The sequence below is a fragment of the Cervus elaphus genome, chromosome 10 (assembly GCF_910594005.1).
Source record: "Cervus elaphus chromosome 10, mCerEla1.1, whole genome shotgun sequence".
Lineage (NCBI taxonomy): Eukaryota > Metazoa > Chordata > Mammalia > Artiodactyla > Cervidae > Cervus > Cervus elaphus.
Window position 1 is genome coordinate 32,391,886 of NC_057824.1, and position 10,593 is coordinate 32,402,478.

The following is a 10,593-nucleotide window of genomic DNA, read 5'->3' on the forward strand; positions in this document are numbered from 1 at the left end:
TTATTTTTTCCCATTTTACAGTGGAAAAAGCCTAAGACTTGGAGAGATTCAGTGATATTCTCCAAAGTCACATAGCTAGTAAATGACAGCATCAGGTTGAAACACGGGCCTGTCTGCTTACAATGTCTGTGCATCCCTTTGCTTGCCTTCTTCTCTAACCCTTACTTCTCTAATCTTTTAAATATTCCCTAGATAGAGGGGGTAGCAGTGTAGGAAGATCTTGAGCTCACATCCTCCCTGGGACACACCAAATATATACCTACATATATAACAATTCCTCTTGAAGAATACTTCAGGACTGATTGAATAACTACTGCACATAGGCGGACCACAAAAAATAGATAAGAGAGATGGAGACATGGTATACACGAAAATCCCACCCCTATCACAGCAAGCTTCAGTAGGAAGCAATATTGCTGAAGGGTCTGAGTACAAACTTATCCACCCTGGGACACAGCGAAAATAGTTTAAAGGACCCCTAGATCATACAAGAAGAAAACCCATTTGCTAACCCTAGTGAAAAGTGAAAGTGTTAGTATCTCAGTCATGTCTGACTCTTAGTGACCCCATGAAATGTAGCCCACCAGGCTCCTCTGTTCATGGAATTCTCCAGGCAAGAATACTGGAGTGGGTAGCCGTTCCCTTCTCCAGGGGATCTTCCTGATCCAGGGATTAAACCTGAGTCTCCTTTATTGCAGGTGGATTCTTTAACCATCTGAGCCACCAGCCAAAATGACAGGAAACAGCTGGAGCCCTCTCCAGGGTCAGAGGTGCTGATAAGCACCACTGCTCTTATGACCCCCTGTGACCCATGCCTGCTCCAGCTCCAGCCACTTGCCAAGGCAGCCTTGACTCAGGAACTATACTTAACCAGACTCTGCCACAGCTCTAGTCACCCTACCAAGGTGACCTTGGGTTTAGCATTCCCCAGTGACTTTTCTGGCATAGGTCTAATATAGCTCCAGCTGGCCTGTGAAAGGTGCCAGGTGAAAGTAGTCTACATAAGGGGTATTCCCACATGAGGCCACTCCTTAAAGAACAAGAGAGGTATGTCTTTTGTTTAACTCACAGAAGCAAAAGTCAAACAAAATGAGGAGACAGAGGAATATGTCCCAAATGAAAGAACAAAATAAAACCCCAGAAAAACTTAAATAAAACAGAGACGAAAAAAAAAAAAAAAACAGAGACGAGTTATTTACCTGATAAAGTGTTCAAAGAAATCATCATGAGGATGCTCACTGAACTTAGGAAAGATTGCAGAACCTCAGTGAGAACTTCAACAAAGACTTAGAAAATATAAGAAAGAATCAATCAGAAACAAAGAATACAATAATTTAAATTTAAAATACACTAGAGGTAATCAATAGCAAAGTAGATGATACAAAAGAATGAATAAAAAATCAGGAAGATGGAATAGTGGAAATTCCTCAATTAGAACATGAAAAAGAAGAAAGAAAAATTTTAAATGATGAGAGTTTAAGGGATCTCTGAGATAGCTTCAAGCATTCTAACATTTGTTTTATAGGGGCCCCAGAAGAAAAGAAAGAGAAAGGGACAGAAAACTTACGTGAAAAGATAATGACTGAAAGCTTTCATAACCTGGGGAAGGAAATATACATCCAGATATAGGAAGAACAGAGAGTCCCAAACAAAATGAATCCAAAAAGATCCATAGCAAGACATAATAAAATGACAAAAATCAAGCATAAAGAAAGAATAAAGTGAAAGAAAAATGACTAATCACGTACAAGGAAACCCCATGACTATCGTTGGATTTTTTCAGAAGAAACTTTACAGACAAGATATATTTAAAGTACTGAAAGGGAAAAACTCAACCTAGCATACTCTATCTGGCAAGGTTGGCACTAAAGTTTAAAGGAGAGTTAAACAGTTTTCCAGAGAAGCAAAAACTAAAGAAGCTTATTACCACTAAACTGGCCTTATAAAAGTGTTAAAAGGTTTTCTATAAACAGAAAAGAAAGATCACAACTAGAAATAAGAAAATATGTAAAAGGAAAAGATTTACTGGTAAAGGCAAATATATAGTAAAAGCAATGGATCAGCCACTTAAAAATCTAGTACAAAGTTTAAAAGACAAAAATGTAGTATAATCAACTATAACTACAGTAAGTAATTCAGGGATACACAAAATAAAAAGATGTAAAATATGACATCAAAAACATAAAGTATGGGAGGGGGATAAAAATGTAGTGCTTTTAGAATCCTTTTGAATTTAACCAACTGTCAGCTTAAAACAGATGGTTAAATATGCAGGTTGATATAGATGAATCTTATGGTAACCACAAACCAAAAAAAACCTACAATGGATATACAAAAATAAACAGAAAGGAATCCAAACAGAAGACTAAAGGAATCCATCAAACCACAAGGAAGAGACCAAAAGAGAGAAACAGGAACTACAAAACAACTGAGAGACAATTAGCAAAATGGCAATAAGTACGTATCTATCAATATTTACTTTAAATGTAAATAGACTAAATGCTCTAATCAAAAGACATAGGACAGCTGGAAGGATATTAAAAACAAACAAAAACAAAAAATGAGAGCCGTGTATATACTGCCTATGAGAACCTCACCTCTCAGATATAAAGATACACATAGAATGAAAGTGAAGGTATGGAAAAAGATATTCTATGTACATGGAAAATAAAAGGAAACTGGGATAGCAATACTCAGGTTAAATGAAATAGACTTTAAAACAAGACTGTAATAAGGAACAAGAAAGGGCATCACATGATGATAAAGAGATCAGTCCAACAAAAGGATGTAACCTTTAGAAATCTTCAGGCACCTAACATGGGAACACTGAGACGTAATGAACAGGCTTCTGGACTCAGTGGGACAAGGAGAGGGTGGGATGATTTGAGAGAATAGCACTGAAGCATATACACTTCTGTATGTAAAATAGATAGCCAGTGGGAGTTTGATGTATGACACAGGGTACCCAAAACTGGTGCCCTGTGGCAACCTAGAGGGATGAGGTGGGGGGAAGAAGGGGGAGGGACATTCAGAAGGGAGGGGACACATGTATGCTTATGACAATTTATGTTGATGTATGGCAAAAACCATCACAATATTGTGATTAATAAATAAAAAATATTAATAGCAATAAGGGAGAAATAGATAACAATGCAATAATAGTGGGGATTTTAATATCCAACATACCTCAATTGATAGATCATTCTGAAAGAAAATAAGTAAGTAAATACTGGTTTTAAATGACACATTAGACCTTGATATGTGTGTATATATATATACACACACACACACATATATTTATATAAAACATTCCTTCTAAAGCCAGAAAAATACATATTCAAGTGCACATGGAACATTCTCAAGGACATGACAGACCACACACACACACACACACAATATCGCACTACTTTTAAGAAGATTTAGATCATATCAAGCATATTTTTTGGCTATAAATGTATGAAACTAGATACCAACTACAGAAAATATTGGAAAAAAAAAACATAACCACACAGACAATAAATGACATGCTTATAAACAATCAATGTGTTAATGAAGAGATCTAAAGGAACTAAAAACACCTGGAGATAAATGAAAATAGAAAGAGTAAAAGAAGTTCATAGTGATACTGGACTTTTTCAAGAAATAAAAATGCTGACTAAGGAATGTAAATATACTTTCGAAGGAATAGAAAGATAAGAAACAAAGACCAAAGTCAATAGAAGGAAAGAATTAAGAAAGATTAGACTAGCAATAAATCCAACAGAGACTAAAAACACAATAGAAATGGTCAATGAAACTACAAGTTGATTCTTGGATAAGATAAACAAACTAAAAAAATATTTAGCCAGACTTATTAAGAAAAAAAGAAAGAGAGCCCAAATAAATAATATTAGAAATGAAAGAGGAGAAATTACACCTGACACCACAGAAATACAAAGGATCATAAAAGAATGCTAAAATAATTATATGCCAATCTAGACAGATTAGACAGTCTAGAAGAAATGGATAAATTCCTAGAAACACTCAGTTTTCCAGGATTAAATCATGATGAAATAGAAAAAACTGACTAGGCTGGTTATTAATAACAAAATTGAATTAGTAATTTTTTAAAAATCCAGAAACAAAAGTTCAGATGTAGATGACTTCAAGGGGAATTCTATAAACTCTTTAAAGAAGGGTTAAAGCCTACCTTTCTCATATTATTGCAAAAAATTGAAGAGGAAGGCATAATTCCAAGCTCATTTTATGAAGCCAACATTACCCTAAAACAAAAACCTGGCAAAGAGGACTTCCCCCGTTTACTCAATGGTAAGGAATCCATCTGCCAATGCAGAAAACACAGGTTCAACCCCTGGTCTGGGAAGATCCCACTTGCTTGAGCAACTAAGTCTGCATGCAACTATATAACTATTGAACCTGTGCTCTAAGAGCCTGGGAGCTGCAACTACTGAACCACCATGCCACAACTACTGAAGCCTGTGCACACTACAGCCCATGCTGCACAAGAAGGGAAGCCATCGCAACAAGAAACCCATGCATTGTAACTAGCGAGTAGCCCCCGCTCTTGCCCCAACTAGAAAAAAGCCCATGCAGCAATGAAGACCCAGCACAGCCAAAAAATAAAAGTAAAATTCTTTTGAAATATATATATATATATATATACATATATATATATATATATATCTGAAAGAAAAAGAAAATTACAGGCCCAAATCCCTGATAAACAGAAACACAAAATCCTCAACAAAATATTAGTGAGTAAAATTCAATAGCCCATTATAAGGATCACATGCCATGATCAAGCAAGGGTCATTCCACATGCAAAGGTAGGTTAACATGCATAAGTCCATCCATGTGATAAAACATGTTAATGAATTGAGAATAAAAAATATATAATTATCTCAATAGATGCAAAAAAGGCATCCACAAAATTCAACATTCATTTATAATTTTTAAAAAAAAAAACTTTTCAGAAAGTGGATATAGAAGTCCCAGGTTGGTTTACTTCTCTTCCTCAGTTCTTGTCTCATCACAATAAAAATTTGGAGTGATGGAATAAAGGGTTTAAAACAACAGATAAGATACAGCTCAGCTCAGCTCAAGCAAACATCTTTTATTAGACTGATACCCCCAAGACATGGGAGCAGGCTGACCCCAAAGAAGTCCTCCCTCTCTCTCTTGGTTTTCCCCTTTTTATATTTCCAGTATCCTCCTTTTGGTTATGTCCTGTGCAAAATAGGGCTTGTACCCACCACCAATCAATAAAAAAGAAAGTAAACGGGCATAGGCTCAAGGCTGATTGACAAGCCATATAACAGCAGGCTGTGTTGTTTATGTCTTCCCATAATTTGGTCTGTTATAATCAGATGTAGAATATTTGTGAACCCTTAATGGGCTCCTGTGACTGTGGTTTTTCAGTCTGTCTGCCCCCTGATGAAGAAGGATAAGAGGCTTATGGAAGCTTCCAGATGGGAAATGCTGACTGAGGAGGAAACTGGGTCTTGTTCTGATGGGTGGATCCATGCTCAGTAAATCTCTAATTCAATTTTCTGTTGATGGGTGGGGCTGGAAAAGGTCAGTTTTCATTCCAGTCCCTAAGAAAGGCAATGCAAAGAATGCTTACACTACCACACAATTGCACACATCTCACAGGCTAGCAAAGTAATGCTCAAAATTCTCCAAGCCAGGCTTCAACAGTATGTGAACCGTGAACTTCCAGATGTTTGAGCTGGATTTAGAAAAGGCAGTGGACCAGAGATCAAATTGCCAACATCCACTGGATCATCAAAAAAGCAAAAGAGTTCCAGAAAAACATCTACTTTTGCTTTATTGACTATGCCAAAGCCTTTGACTGTGTGGATCACAGCAAACTGTGGAAAATTCTTAAAGAGATGGGAATACCAGAACACCTGACTTGCCTCCTGAGAAATCTGTGTGCAGGTCAGGAAGCAACAGATAGAACTGGACATGGAACAACAGACTGCTTCCAAATAAGGAAAGGAGTACTTTAAGTCTGTATATTGTCATCCTGCTTATTTAACTTAAATGCAGAGTGTGTCATGAGAAATGCTGGACTGGATGAAGCACAAGCTGGAGTCAAGATTGCCAGGAGAAATTATATCAATAACCTCAGATATGCAGATGACACCACCCTTATGGAAGAAAGTGAAGAACTAAAGAGCTTCTTGAAGAAAGTGAAAAAGGAGAGTGAAAAATTGGCTCAAAGCTCAACATTCAGAAAACTAAGATCATGGCATCAGGTCCCATCACTTCATGGCAAATAGATGGGGAAACAGTGGAAACAGTGACAGACTTTATTATTTGGCGCTCCAAAATCACTTTGAATGGTGAATGCAGCCATGAAATTAAAGGTCCTTGCTCCTTGGGAAAAAGCTATGACCAACCTAGACAGCATCTTAAAAAGCAGGGACATTACAACAAAGGTCCCTCTAGTCAAAGCTATGGTTTTTCCAGTAGTCATACATGGATAAGAGAGTTGGACTGTAAGGAAAGCTGAGTGCTGTAGAATTGATGCCTTTGAACTGTGGTGTTGGAGAAGACTCTTGAGAGTCCTTGGACAGCAAGGAGATCCAACCAGTCCATCCTAAAGGAGATCAGTCCTGAAAATTCATTGGAAGGGCTGATGCTGAAGCTGAAACTCCAGTACTTTGGTCACCTGTTGCAAAGAACTGACTGACTGGAAAAGACCCTGATTCTGGGAAAGGTTGAAGGCAGGAGAAGGGGAAAACAGAAGATGAGATGATTGGATGGCATCACCAACCCATATGGACATGAGTTTGAGTAAATCCTGGGAGTTGGTGATGGACAGGGAGGCATGGCGTGCTGCAGTCCATGGAGTCACAGAATCGGACACAGCTGAACGACTGGACTGAACTGAACTGAACTGAACTGAACTGAAATGGGCTCCTAGATGCCTAAAGTTGCTTGGAGAAGGACCTGTGGTTATTTTGTATCTACTGTGTGCCTAGGTGCATGTGCAGGATTTGGAAAAGTCTCTGGTTACTTTGTAGCATATCTGTGATCTCTCCCAGGTGTGTCTGGAATGGGTTTTAGAGATCAGTTTGCATTCCTTTCAGCTAGGGTACCCCTCATTGCTCATACCTAACTTTCTACCACACTTTATTTTTTTGGACTCCAAAATCACTGCAGATGGTGATTGCAGCCATGAAATTAAAAGATGCTTACTCCTTGGAAGGAAAGTTATGACCAACCTAGATAACATACTAAAAGCAGAGAAATTACTTTGCCAACAAAGGTCCATCTAGTCAAGGCTATATAGTTTTTCCAGTGGTCATGTATGGATGTGAGAGTTGGACTGTGAAGAAAGCTGAGCACCGAAAAATTGGTGCTTTTGAGCTGGGGTGTTGGAGAAGACTCTTGAGAATCCCTTGGACTGCAAGGAGATCCAACCAGTCCATCCTAAAGAACATCAGTCCTGGGTGTTCATTGCAAGGACTGATGCTGAAGCTGAAACTCCAGTACTTTGGCCACCTCATGTGAAGAGTTGCCTCAATGGAAAAGACCCTGATGCTGGGACAGATTGGGGGCAGGAGGAGAAGGGGACGACAGAAGATGAGATGGTTGGGTGGCATCACCGACTTGATGGACATGAGTTTGAGTAAACTCCGGGAATTGGTGATGGACAGGGAGGCCTGGCGTGCTGCGATTCATGGGGTCACAAAGAGTTGAACACGACTGAGCAACTGAATTGAAGTGAACTGAACTTCCTACCTATCAGAAGGAGCATACCTTAACATAATAAAGGCCATATGAGGTTCACAGCTAATATACGATGCAATGGTGAAAATCTGAAAGCGTTTCCTTTAAAGGAAAAACAAGATCAGGAACAAGCCAAACATACATATACCCACCACTTGTATTCAACATAGTATTGGAAATCCTAGCTGCAACAATTAGGAAAATAAAAGGAATAAAAATATCCAAACTGGAAAGGAACAGATAAAATTTAACCAGTTGTGGATGATGAAACTGAATGTAGAAAACTTCAAAGATGCCATCAAAAAACTATTAGAACTAATCAATGAATTCAGTAAAGTTACAACATACAAACAATACACCAAAATCTCTTGATTTTCTATACACTAGTAACAAAGTTTCAGCAAAAAAAAGAGCACTCTTTCTTATAATTTCATGAATTTATATTATAATATTTATTATATGTATTTATAAATATAACAAATTCATTAAATTCTATTAAATTTACTTAATAAATTTAATAAAGGAAGTGAAAGACCTGTTTTCTGAAAACTATATTTGACAAAGAAATTAAAGATGTCTGAAAAAAATAGAAAGATATGCCATGTTCATTGATTGAAAGTATTAGTGTTGTTAAAAACTCTATACTATCCAGAGCAATCTACAGATTCAATACAATCCTTAACAAAATACCAATGGCATTTTTCACAGAACTAGAATAAATAAGTTAAAATGTTTATGGAAACACAAAAGACCCCAACTAGCCAGAGCAATCTTGAGGAAAAAAAGTTGCTACAGACATTATATTCCAAGACTTGAAACTTTATTGCAAAGCTACAGTAATTAAGATAGTATGATACTGGCACAAAAAAAGAGGTCAATGGAAGAGCATAGAGTCAAGAAATAAAGTCACTGTCATGTGGTCAATTAATCTATGACAAAGGAGGCAAGAATATACAATACAGGAAAAGACAATCTTCAATAAATGACATTGGGAAAGCTGAACAGAACAAAAGAATAAACTCAATAGCTTTCCTACACCATAATAGAAAAATATACTCAAAATATATTAAAGACTCAAATGTAAGATCAGAAACCATAAAACTCTTAGAAGAAAACAGAGGCAGTAGCCTGACTTTGGCCTTAGCAATGTTTTTAGAACCTCTCTCCTCAGGCAAGTGCAATAGAAGCAAAAACAAACAATTGGGACTACATCAAACTATAAAACTTTTGCACAGGAAAGGGAACCACCAGCAAAATTAGAAAGGCAATTTACTGAATGGGAGAAAATATTTGCAAATGATATATGCAGTAAAGGGTTAACAAGCAAAATATATAAAGAACTCATAAAACTCAGCATAAAAAAGTTTAAACCTGATTTAATAATGGGATGAAGACTTTAATATACATCTAACCTTCTTTTCAAAGAAGACTTAAAGATGTTCAACGGTACTCAATATCACTAATCATCAGGGAAATAAAAACGAATTCTCCAATGAAACATCACCTAACACCTGTTAGAAAGGCTGTTTTCAAATAAACAAGAAACAGGCAAAAAAAAACGTGGAGAGAAGGGTACATTCAGGAACTGTTGGTGGGAATGTAAATTGATAGAGCCACTATGGAGAAACAACATGGTGGTTCCCCAACGAGCTAAAAATAGAAAGACCACTGTTGTTGATTTTGTTCAGTCGCTCAGTTATGTCTGACTCTTTGGGACCCCGTGGACTGAAGCACTCTAGGTTTCCCTGAGCTTCACTGTCTCCCAGAGCTCGCTCAAACTCATGTCCATTGAGTTGGTGATGCCATCCAACCACCTCATCTGCTGTCATCCCCTTTTTCTCCTGCTTCAATCTTTTCCAGCTTCAGGGTTTTTTCTAATGAGTCAGCTCTTTGAATGAGGTGGCCAAGTACTGGAGCTTCAGCTTCAGCATCAATCCTTTCAATGAATATTCAGGGCTGATTTCCTTTAGGATGGACTGGTAGGATCTCCTTGCAGTCCAAGGGACTCTTAAAGGTCTCCTCCAACACCGCAGTTTGAAACCATCAGTTCTCTAGCACTCAGCCTTCTTTATGGCCCGATTCTCACATCCATAACTGACTACTGGAAAAACCATAGCTTTGACTAGACAGACCTTTGTTAGCAAAGTAATGTCTCTGCTTTTTAAGATGCTGTCTAGGTTTGTCATAGCTTTTCCCAAAGGAGCAAGGACCTTTCATTTCATGGCTGCATCCACCATTCACAGTGATTTTGGAGCCCAAGAAAATAAAGTTTGTCACTGTTTCTATTGTTTTCCTGTCTATTCGCCAGTAAGTGATGAGACAAGAGGCCATGACCTTCGTCTTTTGAATGTTGAATTTTAAGCCAGCTTTTTAACTCTTCTCTTTCACCCTCATGAAGAGGCTGTTAATAGTTCCTGTTCACTTTCTGCCATAAGGGTGGTATCATCTACATATCTGAGATTATTGATATTTCTCCTGGCAATTTTGATTCTAGCTTGTGATTCATCCAGCCTGGCATCCAACATTCGTTGGGTCATAGAAAAAGCAAGGGAATTCCAGGAAAACATTTACTTCTGCTACATTGACTATGCTAAGGCCTTTGGCTGTGTGAATCACAACAAACTGTAGAAAATTCTTAAAGAGATGGGAATACCAGACCACCTTACCTGCTTCTTGAGAAAGCTGTATGCAGGTCAAAAAGCAACAGTCAGAACTCACCGTAGAACAAATAAATGACTTGTTCAAAATTGGGAAAGGAGTACATCAAGGCTGTATATTGTCACCCTACTTATTTAACTTATATTCAGAGTACATCATGCAAAATTCTGGGCTGGGTGAATCACAAGCTGGAAT